Source organism: Ascaphus truei, chromosome 2, assembly GCF_040206685.1.
Source record: "Ascaphus truei isolate aAscTru1 chromosome 2, aAscTru1.hap1, whole genome shotgun sequence".
Taxonomy (NCBI): Eukaryota; Metazoa; Chordata; class Amphibia; order Anura; family Ascaphidae; genus Ascaphus; species Ascaphus truei.
In genome coordinates this window covers 183,747,642-183,765,911 of record NC_134484.1, presented here as the reverse complement: position 1 = coordinate 183,765,911, position 18,270 = coordinate 183,747,642, and the positions used below count along the sequence as shown (strand labels likewise).

General features: G+C 46.5%; 1 long non-coding RNA gene across 1 annotated transcript; it reads right to left on the bottom strand.

The window, feature by feature from the left end:
- Positions 1–2,022: 2,022 nt before the first annotated feature.
- On the bottom strand, positions 2,023–14,218 carry LOC142488616 (uncharacterized). Its single transcript, XR_012799535.1, has 4 exons — positions 13,645–14,218; positions 6,961–7,248; positions 3,714–4,432; positions 2,023–3,490 (listed from the first exon to the last, which is right to left on the bottom strand). It is a non-coding gene; the product is annotated as an uncharacterized LOC142488616 (long non-coding RNA).
- Positions 14,219–18,270: the final 4,052 nt, after the last annotated feature.

Sequence of the window (18,270 nt, the reverse complement as noted above, 5' to 3'; positions counted from 1 at the left end):
TTGTTTAAGATTTTCTTCACCCTCTGTCCATATTATAAACAGATCATCAATGTATCTGTATGTAGCAGGGTTCCCCCTGAACCCCTTTTCACCTCCCTGGGTCCCCTTTCCCTTCCCCTTACCTCCGCTGTAGTGCGGAAGACTGCAATGGGTGTGGGTGCCATCAGACTGCGAGGCGGACCCACCGGTCAGGTGGGGAGGGCGACCGGATCGCCGGTGCTCCTTGGCGGGCCGCCAAGAAGGGAGCCGCCATCTTGCGCACACACGCGCATGCGCAGAAGGAGCTGCAGGGTGGCCATTAGGCAGAGGAAGCAATTTCGGGAACTACAAGCCCCATCAGGCTTAGGGGCAGCAAATCCGGTGACGCCACACAGCCAATAAGGCTGCAGCTTTGCCCTGCACCACAGACAGATACATTTTGCGCGCTGTGAGCACACCAGTCGGAGCTGGGACGAGGAAGGGGTAGATTGTATGTGCAGATGTCTGTGGCCCTTGCACTAGGCCAGATACAACCTGTTAGCCCCCAGCTAGGCCCCGACTCCCCTTTCAGCTTGTGGTTGCTGCAGGGACCGGCCCAGTAGTTAGGGACACTGCCCTTGTAGCACCAGAGATGGGGACACAGACAGGACGTGGCTGCTCCCTGGCGTCAGGTGGTCTGGGACCGGACCACCACCTTCAACAAAGGACATTCTTCATGGTGACACCGTCCAGGTGGGACACCACCCAATGTAGCGGCGACGGCGTCGCGGATCCTCACTCTGGTTCCATGGATCCCATCATTACCATCAGCGCGCCCGTGTGTGGGAACAACCGGCAGGTACCCAACTCACCAGTGCACCAACTCTACACTTTAGTGGGGCAGTGCTGTCTCACACATTTGGATGGGTTGGCTCTTTGGGGGACACTGGGATGGTTCGTGCCAGGAGCACCTCAGTATATTGGGGTAAACCCCATCTGGGTATGGACACGGTGTTGGGGAGGCACGGTGAGGGGTTGCGGCCCTGCGACGCCTAGTGTTACGTTTGTATGTGGTGTACAATTATTCTTATGTCATTAGTAAAACTGTTCTGCTTTACCATTGTGTATTGTTTATATGTGTCCTGTAACAGGGTCATTCTACACTATATAATCCCGTACAGGTGGAGGTGCTACCGAGCATCACTCAGGTGCACCCCAGATTCCCAGTAGCGGAGGCTCAGATCTCCTGGGCACCATCAGGTATTGCAGCACATCCACACACCATAGCCACACATCTCCCAGGGGGTGGGGGAAAGTGTGCTACATGTAATATTTGTAAGATATGTGGAGGCATGTGGTTAGGAATCACTGTTCAAGATTTTCCATAAAGATATTGGCATATTGTGGTGCCATCCTGGTGCCCATAGTATGTAGGTATATTTCCTTGTTGAAGCTGAAATAGTTATGTGTGAGGATGTATTCTATCAGTTTGATAATTACTTCAGCGCTGTATTTCTGATCCAGGGGAGATGTTGCAAGAAATTGCAATCATGCCTCAATGCCGTCCTTGGGGGGAATGTCACTGTACAGGGATTCTACATCCATGGTAACAAGTAGTATATTGGATGGTAGTTGTTTGATGTTAAGTTTATTGTGGAAAGCTGTGGTATCTTGTATGAAGCTGCTGTTGTTTGTGACTAGTGGTTTTAGGTTATTCTCCACTCGGCATGATATTTGTTCAGTGAGTGTATCCATACCTGTAATAATTGGTCTGCCAGGGTTGAGAGAGAGATAAAAGGCCTATTTTGCAAGTATTCAAAAAAATGATCCTCCTCCCCACCAAAACCATAATGCCCATTTAAATGCTGAAAGGTAAGAGGTTTGCCTGATGAGTAGAATTTCCTTGTCTGGTTCAGGCCATGCCATTTTCACAGTTTAAACAAGCCCATCATTCCCGGGGGAAATTCTGGATTAGAAAAGAGAGGTCTCTACCCGATAACCACGTCAATTAACCTCTTGAGAGAAGGAATTTTCTAAGTCCGACTATTCTTTATTTATCTCTTTTTATTTGTTTTTTGAATCACATATTATAGTAGGTTAGTAGCTCCGTATTTCTCTGCTTATAAATCAGCTCTAGTCGCTGCATATTTGGAACTGCTCGTCAATTATTTAGTTTGATGGCATTTGTTGCGGTGCACTTACAAAGCTACTAAACATCCTGTCTCTTAAATTATGAAACAACTGATAAAAAATGATAGAAAATATGTTACATGGCAGAGTGCTTTTTCCTTCATTGCAACACGGATGTTGCTAAGGCTGCGCTTATAGTGCCGGCGATGGTGACGTCGGTGCAAAACAAATGTATTGCCGCCGTCGCGTGCGCTTATAGTAAGCGCAACGCGACGGAGCGACGCTGGTGGCGCACATTTTTTAATCCGGTCAATTTTGATTTTTCAGAGGCTTTCGCCACATGTGACAGCCTCTGAACCAATCAAAGACCTGGTCGCCCGCGACGTCGCTGGAAAGTGAAATACAACTTTCGCTAGCGGCGACAGCAACGCGTGACATCCGTCGCGTCCCCGTCGCGCGCACTATAAGCGCGGCCTAAATCGCAAGCACCTTTACCTGTCCCTTCTTAGGGAAAAATAAGATGAAAGTCATTTCTGAAGCAAAAAGCTTTATATTACTACATTTTGTCAGCCTCTCGCCATTTTTGGCTCCGTGAGTAAAGACACAGGAGAACCTGATTCAATTCCCGGTGTTGGCTCCTTGTGACCTTGGGCAGGTCACTTTATCTCCCTGTGCCTCAGGCACCAACATCATAGATTGTAAGCTCCACGGGGCAGGGACTGTGTCTGCAAAACTCCAATGTGCTGCGCACTATACTGTAATTGTGAAGCGTTTTGAGTCCCATTGGGAGAAATGCGCTATATGAAATAAAGTTATTAGCATTAGCCTTTCAGTTTGGTTTAGGATCAGATCAACCAATTGTTTTTTATGACAACCTTAACGGTCAAGCATTACCCCAGTCTTCCACCTTAAAGATTGTCCTATTCTATTCACATGTGCTGCTCAGAAAATGAAGTAATTTGTGTTCTGAATGACATACGGACCCTTGTTCTACAAGCTTTCCGTGTGATAGCACCAAATCGACGCAACTGAAGCTTGCAGAATAAGGACAGATGAGTAATTACTTCAAAAGTAGGTGATACATTTTTTTTGTTCAGGAGCAAAAAAACTAAAAATTAAAATCACCCGTACAGTATATCTACCTGGCAGGTAGGGCACAACTGTTGAAAATCACCGAATTGTGTCCTCTCTACAGTTTCATCCTCATTTTGCATCCAGAAGCTACTTAGGACTGTGATTTATTTTGATTTATGAGTATTTACCTCTGCAGCAGGGGGGTTTTATTTTTGACATGGCAGATGAGCTGAGGATTAACCTGGAAAGTGAGCCATTCAACAAGAGCTTGGATTTCTTTCAGACATGAGGTCATCACAGTAAGGTAATTGGAAAGAATTAAAACCATCTGAAAAAAAACCAATATGCCTTGTTGACACATAATAATACCTGCAGCAGGTGCCAGAATGTTCAAGTGTATAAATTAATACTTACCTCAGTTAAAGCAGCAGTTCCATCTACTTTTTTCTTTACAGAATACCAACTGTGGGCTCTTCTGGAACTGAACCACACTATTTTTATCTCCAGGTACATCCCCACCCTCCCCCACCCCCCATTCTCGAGATACTTACCGGTTTAGTTGCTGGTGTTTCCAATCCTTTAAGAGAAATCAAGATGGCAGACAAATTTTACAGGTCCGTGCCCAACAGGAAGCCGCAACGTCTTTGGAGGAATGCCAATGTGACTGCCATTTGGATAGCAACAACACTGTCAACTAAAACTGTAGTTATCGCGATTCAGGAACCAGGGGACCTGGAGCTTAAAATAGCTCGGTACAAATATTGTAAATAAAAACAATAGTGTTAAATGTCTGCTTTTACAGTGGCTTGAAAATACATTTGACTCCTTGATTGGAAGCCAAAAAGAAATCCCCTGCAAAGAGCCATGTAGGACAAGACAATGCTAAATTATTCGCAGTTAAAGCCTGAGGATATTTACAGTTGATTGACAATCCTTACTTCACACTGTCTCACTACCTCACATTACTCTAGTCTAGTACTTAAGCTGCTTCTGGGACAGGAGACCTGCAATGCCTGCTACCTCTTGGTACAAGATTGTTGTTTAAATGGGCACTCTCTCTTGTGAATAACTCATTCCAGTGACACGTTGAAGGGATCTCATCAGGGCGATTGATGCCTTATTTACCCTAATCTGACACCTAGAAGTATTTTCAATTCATGTTTTAAAGTTCAATTTGGGAAGGGTTTGATTTCCTTTGGCTGCTCCCTTTGTCTGATGTCACTGTGTCTTCAGTAAGTGCTGGCCATCGCCCCTTATCTTTGTTGGTTCTCTGAAACACAGGATGGGATAAGAGTAAAGAAAACATGTGATTGACAAACCCTTCTGCACCTAAGAAATTCAACTGGGCGACTATGTGGGATTGCACTTTTGTATGTATGTATATATGTATGTCTTTATTTATATAGTGCCATTAATATACACAGCAGTAATACACATGACAATCATATAAATAACAAATAATACAAATAACATATCATGGGAATAAGTGCTTCAGACGTAAAAGTAACATTGTGGAAGAGGAGTCCCTGCTCCAAAGAGCTTACAATCTAATTGGTAGGGAGAACGTACAGAGACAGTAGGAGGGAATTCAGGTAAGTGCGTCTGCAGGGGGCCAAGTTTAAGGCTAGGTCCCCGCTGCAGTCGGCGGCGTGTGTGGCCACGGGCGCGCCTCCCACCAGCCCCTAACCTTCTATATGGCTGTCCCGAGTGCCTCCTCACTCCCTGGCTCACTACACACTGTGATGCGTCAGCCAGCAGGGGCTACAATAGGATTGTGATCCCGAGTGGCGACGCGTCACGTGGTGCGCCAGGGAGCCAGAGAGGAGGGTTGCCCCTGCCCTGGCCCTGAAACCTCAGCATTGAAAGCAACTACACTGAACACTTCAACCTTTCCCAACGCTCAGTAAATGCATCAGCTTTCTGTCACTGGTGTTGACACGGAGTACGGAGTCACTGCACACGGCTTTCACTGTTTATTACTAGCAAATAAACATTTTACTATGCCCTGGCTGGTGTATACTGTAGGTGAGTGCTTGGTTTGCGGGGCTTCCTGGAACCAGTCGGGAACACCCCCCACCCCAAGTAATTTTAGAACCGCGCTATGTGTGATCTGTGCGTCCTGTGGCAGGGAGCGCTGCTCCGCTTTCCCACCTCTGCCGAGGTGTCAGATGAACACTGCTGGTAACGGGGGAGGCAGGGGGAGCAGAGCGGTCTGGAAGCGCAGTGAGCCCTATGTCTCCCAGCAGTGATGGCCCCACCCCCTCCATCATGGCCGCGCCCACCCAACCCATCTTGGCCACGCCCCCCTTTGCACCGGAAAAAGCTCAATTCAGACTACAGATCACGGTGAAGTGCCATGCACACGCCGCCAGGATGCAAGGCGGGCGCGATGGTACGTGCAGCGGGGCCTTAGCCTTATGTATCGTGTATAGTATTAGCCACATTGCTACAAATATGCTTCTTTAAGCAAGTGTGTCTTAAGGTGGTTCTTAAAGGTGGATAGAGAGGGTGCTGGTCAGGTACTGAGGGGAAGGGCATTCCAGAGGTGCCGGGCAGTCAGTGAGAAAGGTTTAAGGCGGGAGAGGGCTTTAGATACAAAGGGGGTAGAGAGAAGACATCCTTGAGCAGAACGCAAGAGTCGGGATGATGCATAGCGAGAAATTAGGGCTGAGATGTAAGGAGGGGCAGAAAAGTGTAAAGCTTTAAAAGTGAGGAGGAGAATTGAGTGTGAGATGCGGGATTTGATAGGAAGCCAGGAGAGGGATTTCAGCAGGGGAGAAACTGAGACAGATCTAGGAAAGAGTAGAGTGATTCTGGCAGCTGCGTTAAGGATAGATTGTAGGGGAGACAGGTGAGAAGCTGGAAGGCCAGACAGCAGGAGGTTACAGTAATCAAGACGGGAGAGAATGAGGGCCTGAATCAAAGTTTTAAAAGTCGAGTAACAGAGGAATGGGCGTATCTTTGTAATATTGCGGAGGAAAAAGCGACAGGTTTTAGATACGTTTTGAATGTGAGGGGAGAATGTGAGAGAGTAGTTGAGTGTGACCCCTAGGCAGCGTGCTTGAGCTACTGGGTGAATGATGGTACTTCCAACAGTAATGTGGAAGGAGGTAGTAGGGTCAGGTTTGGGAGGAAGTATAAGGAGCTCTGTTTTTGCCATGTTAAGTTTAAGTCCGCGGAGGGTCATCCAGGATGATATAGCCCAGAGACATTCAGAAACTTTGGTCTGTTCAGCAGGGGTACGGTCAGGGGTTAAAAAGTAAATTTGTGTGTCGTCAGCATAGAGATGATATTTAAGCCCAAGAGATGTGATTAGGTCACCTAGAGAAAGTGTGTACAGAGGAAAGAGAAGAGGTTACAGGACAGAGCCCTGGGGTACCCCCACAGAGAGATCGATAGAGGAGGAAGTGTTGACAAAAGAGACACTGAAAATACGATGGGAGAGATAGGAGGAGATCTAGGATAGAGCTTTTTTATGAATATCAAGAGTATGGAGAATGTGAAGGAGAAGAGGGTGGTCAACAGTGTCAAATGCTGCAGAGAGGTCAAGTAATATGAGCAGTGTAATGACCTCTGTCTTTGGCAGCATGGAGGTCATTAGTTATTTTAGTGAGGGCTGTTTCAGTGGAGTGAGCAGTGCGGAAGCTAGATTGTAGAGGGTCTAGGAGAGAATAGGTGTTGAGAAAATTTTAATTGGGAATAGCCACTCATGAAGTTTGGAAGCTCGCCGTACAGTTAAATTGGTCTCTCAACCACTTGGTTGCCAGAGGAGCTTGCAATGCATAGCAACAGTCCCACCTGCTTGTTTTCTGGGGGGAGGATGAGCTGATTCGTGAACGCCGGGTTCCGGAACTGCAGAGGTTTTGTCCACCAGGCAAGGATATTTTCCAGATGGACACAAAATATCCACCAGATCACGTTTGGTCCAGCAGCCGTTAGAAAGCCCCAACGTAATCAAGTGATGACCTTCACAGGTCATATTTGCAGTTTTTTTGGAGCACAGAAAAAAAGAAAGTTAATTTGACTGGCAACTGGGGTCACAAGAGCTGGGAGCATCAAGCGTGAGCTATGCAGGAATGTCTTGTTCTACAGAGGTTAAAAAAAAGGTGTTGCTGCTTTAAACACTTGTATGTACTGTACAGCATGGAGAGAATTAGTGAAACATTTAAAGTACTTCAACATTCTTTTTCTCTCAGAGCAAAACGGCATTACAGTTCTGTAAGGGAGTGATCATTACTGAGCAGTAAATGATGGGTTTGTAGCAGCTAAAACTATTTTGAAAGGTTTGCAGCACTTGTGTTTATTTATAGTGCAGAGAAATCATACAACATTATGGATAAATAACTGACTTGGCGCACATCCATAATGTTTACATTTAATTCATATTTCAAAACTTTAAATCTCTTGCCTCTGCCCATATTTATGCCATCATATTTTTGATGGACCAACTTTATCAAAAGTATGGGTCAACATGGCTTAAAAGAGTAGTGGTGCTGTGCCTGATTACAGTCACTTTTAAAGCCGTTAAACACTGAGCGTTTTCAACTTGGTTACAGAAAGAATTGTTCAATACTCTGGGTTTTCAAATAAAAAGCAATGGTACCCTGCACCACCATAAACCATACACTTTGACTCCCTGATCAAACAATCTCCAAGCATGCTGAAAAAGACTTCTCTGGGACTCTTGTATACAAATCTACAAATATGTGTGTTCCTACCTGAATACAAAGTTTGGCTGCAACACTGGGAAACCCAAACAGTTTTTCATTTGCTTATGTAGCCATGCATAATAATGACTGCAGACATCCTCCCTGTTGGCAGTAAGCCCTGGTAAGTACAGGCCTGCCAACAGTAGTTATGGAGGTTTTCCCTCACACCCTGGTGAGGTGCCCTGTGTATGGAAGGGAGTGGCTGTATGCTCTGAGTCCCTGGATAGTGACATCAGAGATGCGCCTGCCCCCTGAGATATAAAGGGCACAACACTGTCAGTTAGTGTTGTTGACCAGCAGTTGTGTGAAGTAGCTGGTAAAATGTATGCTCCTGCATAAGGGATTGTAGGAACACTTTTGTGACCCTAGTGCAGTAACTAGCGGTACAGGTTGACCAATCAAGTCTGTCTAAGCCACACTGTGTCCAGGGACCTGGCACAGGGGTGATCTCTCAAGGAGAAGAGGGAATCCCACTTCAATACGGGAGGGCGTACCTGGCAAAGGGACAGCACGAAGAGATGTGCGGCTAGAGCCGGCAGCTCCATGGGGCAGTCTGCTACATCCCAATCTACAATAAAGATGACCTTGTTAATGAAAACCCCACTGTGTGAGTGTGAGATTACTCTACAGTGGCAGTCACCACCGAGAAGGAGTTCCTCACCAGGACCATCTGCCTGCGGAAGCATAGATCCTGATGAGGTGGAGGCGCTGCACAGGATGTAAGTAGGACTCGCACCCACTACCTTAGCTACCTGTCCTGATGACATCACCCAATACCATCAAGCGGGAGACTCAGGAGTCGTGTTACTTGCAGGTGCACCACCATACACGATCACGTAATGGGGACCGGTTAGACCACACGGGCCAATGTGAGATTGGGGGGGTCTGACAAGGGGGGTCCACCCGTTAAATTTGGAGGCGCTGCTGAGAGACCTGTTAACAGGACAGGCTTTTGCTAGGCACACGCTAGGAAACAGGGAGAGTGTCTGCTGCCACTTTGTGCTGCGTGGGACGGAACAAGGGGTAGTCAGGGAGCTGCTGGAGCTGCAGGCCGCACAGACGCCTTGGGATCCTGCTAGGGGTTAGTAGATCTGGAGCAGGGGGCTATTACTGTTCTAGTCACCTTGAGGTAGCCCTAGCGGGGGATGCCTGAAGGGGTAAACTGGTAACTTAGGGCAGGAATTCTGGAAGGGTCCGCACTAGGCTAGCCAACAGTAGGTAGACGCCCAAAGTACTGCATGGAAGAGCCAGAGTACTCTAGTCTCCATTCCAGATCATTTGACCAAGGAGCACAGACTGGAGGAAAGCGTTACAGTAGACACAGAAAGAGTGAGCCTAGCCTGAGGTAGTGCAAACACGAGTCAGATCTACGTTAAGTACACAAGGTGGTGCACAAGGCATATTTATTGTACTGATGTGGTAGCTGCCCCGCAGAGCGGAGCTCCATGTACAATAATCCAGTATACAGTGATCGAGAGAGAACCGTCAGAATGGAGGATCTGAAAAGAGCAGAAGGTCCAGGATGCCGGGCAGAGAGAACTGTCAGAATGGAGGATCTGCAGAGCGCAGAAGGTCCAGGATGGCGGACAGAGGACGAACACGCATATGACCTGTACGTGGAAGAAGAACAAGCTACAGAAGAGACTTTTGTGAGCCTGTTGTGGAATGGCGTGAAAGCCGTGGCTGCGCCTTGTTTGTCCTGTCTATGTTCTCGGGAAAGTACCCTCGAGACTAGTGAGGACGACAGTGTTGCTAGATGGGAGGAACGAAATGGACTTTGTTATAAATCAATATACAAACAGCCAGACGCTACCTCAAATGTGAAGAAAGACAATACGAACCAAAACCAAGATGGCGGTTCCCGCATTCCCGGGACGCCGCGTGGGCCAGCTGCAGAAGGTCTTGCAACTTTGCAGTTTGCTAATTGTTGGCCAGGATTGGCGCCAACGAGAAAACCCCACCCTGTTGGGGAGTTTGGCGCAAAAGTTGGAGCCGCGCCCTCATGGACTATGACTCACTCTGCACCTGTGCTGGGTCAGCCTACAAGTCTACGAGACATCCCCCTAGTTTCAACCAGGCGGAGTGGTTTGCAGTTCCACCGGATGCCGATGGAGAAAGTAGGAGGAGGGGTTTCCAAACCAGCCCCTGCCCTCCAGTTGCGAAGAGCCATTGACCAGTACAGACCTCTGAAACGAGTGCCTCCGCTGGTGAATATGGCTGAAGTTTCTGAGAAATTGTAACAGAGTCCCTTGATCTCTACTCATCCCTACTCGGCTCCAGGAGGCTTCCTGATCATCCGTGTAGAGGGTGTGGAGACTGTGGCGTGTCTTTGCCTGCAGTGCAGACTGCCGGGCGGATCCGTGGGCAGTGAGGCTCGATGCCCTCACTGTGGACTGCAGTATATGTGGCCCATGACAACTTTTGTGCCCGTACAAGCCGTGGGAGTGAAAGGAAATGTCCCGATGTCGGCAGCGGAGCTTCTGGGTGCACTATGGAGTGAGAGTGCAGGTCCCGCGGAGCAAGAATCGGGTCTGGTTCTCAAGACGGAGAAAAACAGCCATCGGAGGAGTGACCGAAGAGGAGCCCATTGCCGTTCTCCTACTGGGATGCCCCGCCCGAACTGCAAGTTGCAGTCCTCGGACGAGGAGTGTGCAAGATTGTCTGATGCGCAGGACTTATTGACAGAGTACCATAACAGTGGTACACCTTGGCGAGATGCTATCCCTCGTGGTGTGGAGACACAGAGTCGAGTGTCTCCAGCACCACGACAACCCGATCGCCGGAGTCCCACTGCCGTGGTGACTAGCGGGTCGGAAGGGGGTCGATCCACCCCGACACTGCGAAGTAGTAGGCTAGCACAGTGCTCGTCGCAGACTCAGGGGGTGGAGGAAAAAGAAGAGCGGGTCCAGGGCCAGACTGGATCCCGTAGCAGACGGGCATTGCCGGATGTCCTCGTGGAGGAAGAGGTCCCGATTGAGGACCCAACCCAAGATGGCGTCGAAGCACGTGCGTGCACGGGAGAGATTCTAGACGACCAGAGCGGCATCGAGTGGGAGATGATCGTGCCTCTGCGGTCGAGCAGCAGAAGTCGATCCCCTACTGCCAGAAGGAGCGGGCGTTCGAGTCGGAGAGCAAGAAGTACAGCTACCGGAGAAAAGAAGGGACTTTGTGGCGGAATCGAGTCAGGTATTGCCGGGGAGCAGGTCGTAACCCTGCCAATACCTACAGTTCGGCCCCGTCCCTCAACCCCGTCCACTCCCAAAGTTAGCCCCAAGGCCCTAGTTAAAGTTCCTGTCCCTGTCACTTTTTCATTCGGGTCCACTTCTAGCCTAGGGATGTCAGGGGATTCCCGGGGTCCTGCCGGGGATCGGACTGAAAGCCTGGACTGAGGAACTTCGGATGATGGATCGCAGGGGGGAGGGAGGATTTCCCGACAAGGGTCGATGCCTAGTGATTGTCCTAGTGTGTTGAGCATCACGGGTGGGAACAAATCACAGCACCGGGGAACGGTTACGCCTTCTGAGGGTACTTCGGGGGTATCTTCGGGTGGGCCTGAAGAGGAAGAGCCACTAGAATCCGGACAGGAAGAAGTACGGGAGACTAGATGGTGGGCGCCCCTATACGAGGGGTATGTAGCTTGGATAGATCGCACCCGTTTCATTTTAGAAAGGGATGGGATAGTTGACCATTGGTGGGCTCCCGGGGAGTTCAGTGATGAGGCGTACCTCCAAGAGTGGAAAGTGAGGTGGAACCGAATTAAAGGGGGGTTTGTATGCTGTGAGTCCCTGGATAGTGACATCAGAGATGCGCCTGCTCCCTGAGGTATAAAGGGCACAACACTGTCAGTTAGTGTTGTTGACCAGCAGTTGTGTGAAGTAGCTGGTAAAATGTATGCTCCTGCATAAGGGATTGTAGGAACACTTTGTGACCCTAGTGCAGTAACTAGCGGTACAGGTTGACCAATCAAGTCTGTCTAAGCCACACTGTGTCCAGGGACCTGGCACAGGGGTGATCTCTCAAGGAGAAGAGGGAATCCCACTTCAATACGGGAGGGCGTACCTAGCAATGGGACAGCACGAAGAGATGTGCGGCTAGAGCTGGCAGCTGCATGGGGCAGTCTGCTACATCCCAATCTACAATAAAGATGACCTTGTTAATGAAAACCCCACTGTGTGAGTGTGAGATTACTCTACAGTGGCAGTCACCACCGAGAAGGAGTTCCTCACCAGGACCATCTCCCTGCGGAAGCATAGATCCTGATGAGGTGGAGGCGCTGCACAGGATATAAGTAGGACTCGCACCCACTACCTCAGCTACCTGTCCTGATGACATCCCCCAATACCATCAAGCGGGAGACTCAGGAGTCGTGTTACTTGCAGGTGCACCACCATACACGATCACGTAATGGGGACCGGTTAGACCACACGGGCCAATGTGAGATTGGGGGGGTCTGACAAGGGGGGTCCACCCGTTACACTAAATATAAATATGAGCAGATAGCAGCTCTTCCTAAACATTTTGTAAACATTATTTAACCTGCTTGCAGCCAGCTGTGTTTCCTTACAAGTACAGTACATGTAAGTTCACCAACCCACCCAGACAAGGTCTTAGATTTTTACCACCAGCTTCTGTATCTCATAGACTTCATGGGAAGCTCATAGTATTTGTTTGACCCTGACGTCCTGTATAGTCCTATGACATGTTGATTCTTGTGCGCTGCTCACTCTATCTGAACTAGGGTTGCCAGGTGGCTTCTCCAAAAATACTGGACTCAATGGTGAAAGGTGCGTCAGGTCACTATGTCCAGGGAGGAAAATACCGGACACATACATGTCCAGTAATACAGTACCTCTCATTTTTTACTGGACAGAGTATCCAAATACAGGACAGTCCAGTTCAATACCGGGCACCTGGCAACCCTAATCTGAACTGCAATTTACCAACATGAGACTTGTTCCTCATTGCACAAGCCCTTGCATTGGTGGCTAGGTATTTTAGGTTGAAGGAGTAGCTGGGTGGTGATGTCACTGTCTTTGGAGCTAGTTAACCTAGTTCAAATCCCAGTGTCAGCTCTCTTACCTGAGGCACGTCACTATATCTCTCTGGGCCGCAAAATTAGATAGTAAACTGGGATTCATTGTGCAAAGCTATTATTATTTGGGAGGGATTGGAGCTCTCAGCAGCTAGGGCAATAATTGTAGTTATTGTGATTACTCACATGCTGCCTTACACTCCCTATTCTATATTGGAGGATGTTTTCAGTCATTATACTTTCGTATTAATATTAGAGATGTGTGACACCTTCTCACAAAGTTAGCAAAACAGGCAAATGTTGGACTTTCAACACTCGCAAAAATTTCGCAAACACGACAATTTTCATAAAAAATCGTCTAGATAATATTTTATATGTCACCATTTAAAAAAAAAAAGATAAACATTTATATATACCGGCAACATTTGCCAAAATTCACCTGGGCTGTTGAGAGTTGTGGGGTTTTTGCGGATGTCATTTTTGCCAGTGAGAAGGCAAAGACCACAGGAGTGTCAATGTGTATGAAGCCTTTTGAGAATATGCAAAAACCTTTGCGAACTTAACATGGATAAATTTGCACATCTCTGATCAATACCCATTATAAACCTGATGTATTCATTTCAGGGCTTTAAACTCCAGCATTGAAGAGGTTAAAGATCCCACCCGGCTCACAGAGTTGGAGTGTACATAAACTATAGTGTAGATATAAACAGATTGTGACACCTCTGACAGGGTTGGTACCTGCTCCAAGAAGCGAGTGTTAGCTCAGTGGGCTGCCTTCTTTCTCAGGGCATCTCTCCGTGGGTTCAGGCCTGGGCTGTAGCAGATGAGTGATGGAACAAAAATAGAAAAGGGTGCCAGGAACTTTTAACTTGATTCTTTATTCAGTAGCTCAGTAGCATAGCAGCAGCAACAGGACAGGTTTTCATCTTCTACTCATTCCTCATCCGTCTTCCACTCTCCCATTGGTAGAAGTCTATCTCTGGACCCTACTTACCCCAAACATAGCACCCACTCCCAGGACCCTACTTAACCCTGGTTACAGGCTGTCATCTCACACAATGAGGAGTGCTGCGGTATAGGCCCCACCGGAATCTGGAACCTGGGCATCATCACTGGGAAATCTGGTTACAGAGGCGCTTTCCTCTTTTAATCCCATGTGGGGCAGACTACCCTCTTATTCCTTGTGGCACGGGGCCAAACGCTGAGTAGATACCTCCCTGCCTGGAGTTCAATGAAATGGCTGCTCTGGATGCATTCACTGGAGTCCCTCTAGATGGAAGGGATCTCCTGCATCCTTTGGGGTCCGGCTCCCACTGGCTAGACAGACTAGACTCAACTATAAAAGCGTAGATCCCCACCTTTATATCAGGAGATTTGAGCAATCATCTCTCCTCAGATGCTGGGCAGAGCTAGAACTTACCACATGTCAATCACAGACATGTGACCTCTTCAGCACCTTCCAAAACATCACCAGACAGGACATGTGCCTGGAAGTGCAACAATAGAACATTTACAGGGGCTGACTCACATGTACTGCCTTGTGATAGCTGTTAACCCTGGCACTGCCAGCAGCTTACCAGCTGACATGAGGGACAGGAGTATAATTTAGCAAGGTGCTACAGATGCACTTAGCCATACTATGTTAAAAAGTGTATGCAACCCTCCCTGCCCGGCTTCCTAGGTTGGTTACATCTGTGTGATATGTGTATGGCTACTATGCATGGTTTACCTTGACTCAGGGTAGTGGATTCAGGCTGAGCGATGAGGTAGCAAAGTTGTATAAAAATGGGTGCCTGGAACTTTTATAGTACAACGGTAATTTATTTGTGTCCCCAAGCACAGGGACCACTCATTTATATTGTAACAACGTTGCACTGTATTTTATATCAGACCATACAGGAATATGGTTCTTCCATCAAGTGCCCATTCTTAAGATTCGAATGGAGTTACATATCTTGTTTCTTCCCTGTGCTTAGACCTGGGCCCCCATCCTCATTGGCTTGGGACATCTCTCCTCATTGTCTTGGTAATACCAGGCCAATTGGGGGGCCTGGCAGGTCCTGTATATGTAACCCAATACCTTTGGCCTTTGTGGTAACTGCCACTTTCGCCTGAATGGAATGTCAATGCAGATCCGTGGTTAGAACCGATCCGCCAGCATCCGGGAATCCTCGTTACTGTGGCCCTCTGCCGCATGGCGTCTCACTTAGCAACTTATACTAGACTCCCTTAGTCTTCTCTAGGGACCCTAACTAACAAGGTTACTATCCCTGTCTATAAGATAATAAATTACAAGGGCCTGGTCTATACTATTACTTTAAGAATATAGGTGTCTACTCTCCTCTTGTCCTCCTGGAAACTAATCTTCTAAAACAGTCCCTCCTCCTTAAATACCCCTGTGTGGCGTCTGGATCCCCATAGCAACCTAGTGACACTTTAGAGGGGGGTGTGGCATATATATTTCTTATACAAACAAAAAGTGATTGTGATTATTGTGAGTCTCTTCTTAATGCTGTATTAACAGACATTTACTGTCCTGGCATTGAGGGTGTTAAACCCCTGTTATCATACTTTTATTGAGGGAATATTAACTCCCAAAAACATTTTTAGACCATCAGAATTGATCTGAAACAGAAAATCTGGCAGCTCTAGCCTGTGATTTACACATCTGATCGTATTGATGAATTGGAAATACACAGTAAGCAAGGCAACTGGCAGAAGCAGAATTTGCGATTGATCTTTACAAAGTTAATGTATGTATGTATATCTGTATTTATATAGCACCATCCAGGTACACAGCACTTTACAATACACGTGACACAATGTTATAACACAATGGGAAAGAGCGCTTCAGACACAACAAATAGGAAAAGGAGTCCCTGCCCCGAAGAGCGTACAATCTAAGTGCATGTCAAAATGTGTGAAACAGATCTTTACAGCATCTAATTTAAGTGATGCAAGAATTGCATGAAATATACATTCACAGGCACAGCACAACAATTAGTGTATTCCTCAGGGTGTATTTTTCCACTGGCACCTGGGAGCGGAGAAAGGGACTCAGGTAGAGTTTATTGTATTAACAACCACAGCAAAAGTAAAGCACAAATTTACAACAAAAATAATTTGCTGTTTCGATTGATGCAATATTTGAACTTTGTTTCATAAATATGTCATTGCAGTTATTCTCCTTTTATTTATTTAATATGTGATGGGGAGAGGGGTCTCCGTGATCAGTTGTCTTAAGCTCAAACGAATTTTGAGGGGGGGGGGGAAAGGGGGAAAGCATTATTAATATATTTTAAATGAATTACCAGCGACCTCTCAGGGCAAATATGACCCCCTCGTTATTTTAGGTCATGTGGATTTTAGCCGTGCTAATTAGAAATTCTTTTAAACAAGAGCCAAGGCAAAATAGGGTAAAAATAACAGTATTTCTTAAAGGGGGGTGACAAATAATTAACTATAAGCAGAAAAATGTTACATTGGAAAATGTTGTTAAAACCAGTCACCAATCAACAAAAGAAAAATGAATACATGTTAAAAATGAAAATTTATTCCAATTTGTAGAAACCTCTTAGAGAAATAAACAGTTACGATTTAACAGAAGTATGCCACCAATCTCAGCATTGGACACTGGGTGATAGTAAGAATTAGACAAAGAAAACACAGGTAGTAAAGTTACAGAGAGGTTAAACCCACAAAGATATGTAAGTTTGTTAGAATAAGGTATTCATTAGAAATGTAAAAAGATCATCCTAAATATGGCAAAGCAAAGAACCTTTTTTTAAAACCTACATTTCCTGGAAACTGGACAAAAATCCCAGACAAAAATGTAGATAAAAGTGGTAGTGAGTACAACTAGTAACAGCAGTTTTAACATGAAATAGAGTGATAGACACAGCGCTGTGTGATTTCCTTCATTCTGTCAATTGTCCTACAGTAAAATAAAACCCTTCAGCAGGCTGCAGGCAGTGAGCCCCACACATGCACTACACCCAAGGCCGTCCCTGTGGCTAACAGGCAGTGAGTGACATACTGTAACCAGCGGCGAGTGTGTGACCCATCTCATTACAAATTAAACATAAATCCCACCCTCACATTGGGCCATACAAAGGCAGGAAGGTGAAGGGTTCCTTCATAATTGCTACATTTGGGAAAGTTCATGGAGTCAATCATTCATAGAGATGCCAATCACTACTGAGAGGTATTATTTTCAATAATACATGAGGCCCGTGTCCCCGTAATGATTCAGAGCTGGATATGACATGGATCTGGCGCTTCAGGACAAGTTAAGAGATTTTACAATAAATATAAGTATAATTTAAATTGAGTGTATTAATATTTATTTAGCATTATTACATTTACTTTACATCAAATAACACTATAAATGTAATATTTAGTAGTCATGGAGTACCTGATTCTAGTTTCTAACTAGTTTTATAGTTTTTTTTTATGTTTCATATAAAATGTATTTTAATAGAAAATATACAGTAAATATATTATTACTATATTTTATGGCCTTTTTCATAAAGTTAATCAGAGGGTTCAGCAAGCAAATCTTATACATAGTGCATCCTTCTGGGAGGGGGATAGAGAAACATCGGGATATCCAGTAGTGCGCTCCTAGGGATATTTTACATATGCACATCTTATACTGTATAATATCTATACTGCAGAGATTGGGTAATTATTATTAAGAATGATTCAATGTTCCATTAGCTGCATTTAGTGTGTCTTAAGAGCCAGCACTGAGGGTTAAACCATGAGGACGGTGATGTGATCATTACAGCACCATGGGTATGTCCCTCTGGGGAAGGAAAAAATCCAAAAATCCACCTGGTACTGGACCTTCAGTATTTGCTGCATCCACGTTACCAGCTCCTGGTTCCCCCCCATCCCCATTAAATGAAGGACGATAAGGTGCACTCTCCTGACTCTATCTCTTAAAGTGCAATCAGTATTGGGTTTAAATCTCTTGTTTGTGAAAAGAGCAGCACTCCAGAGGACTGGTACAAAATGACAAAATGTATTCAAACTATTCGAGTGGAACGCGCTGGGGAATCCGGTATAACTCACAAGCCATTTGTGTGCTGGGCGTGAGAGGGGGAGGAATCTAATCCAGCACATGTCTGGTGCATGTGCATGGCTTTGACAGATTGGGCGGGATATTCAACTTGCTAGAGTAACCTTAGAAGGGCAGCCCAGTCACTGGCAAATTGCCCCACCGCCGCATTTTGCAAAGACCCAGACTTGGCCAATCAGTACAAAGGAGAGGCGGGGTCACCATCCAAGAACATGGCAGTAACACAGACACTGATCTGTACAGGGTCCTCCAGATTTCCCAGGAATTTGCTCTTGCTCTGG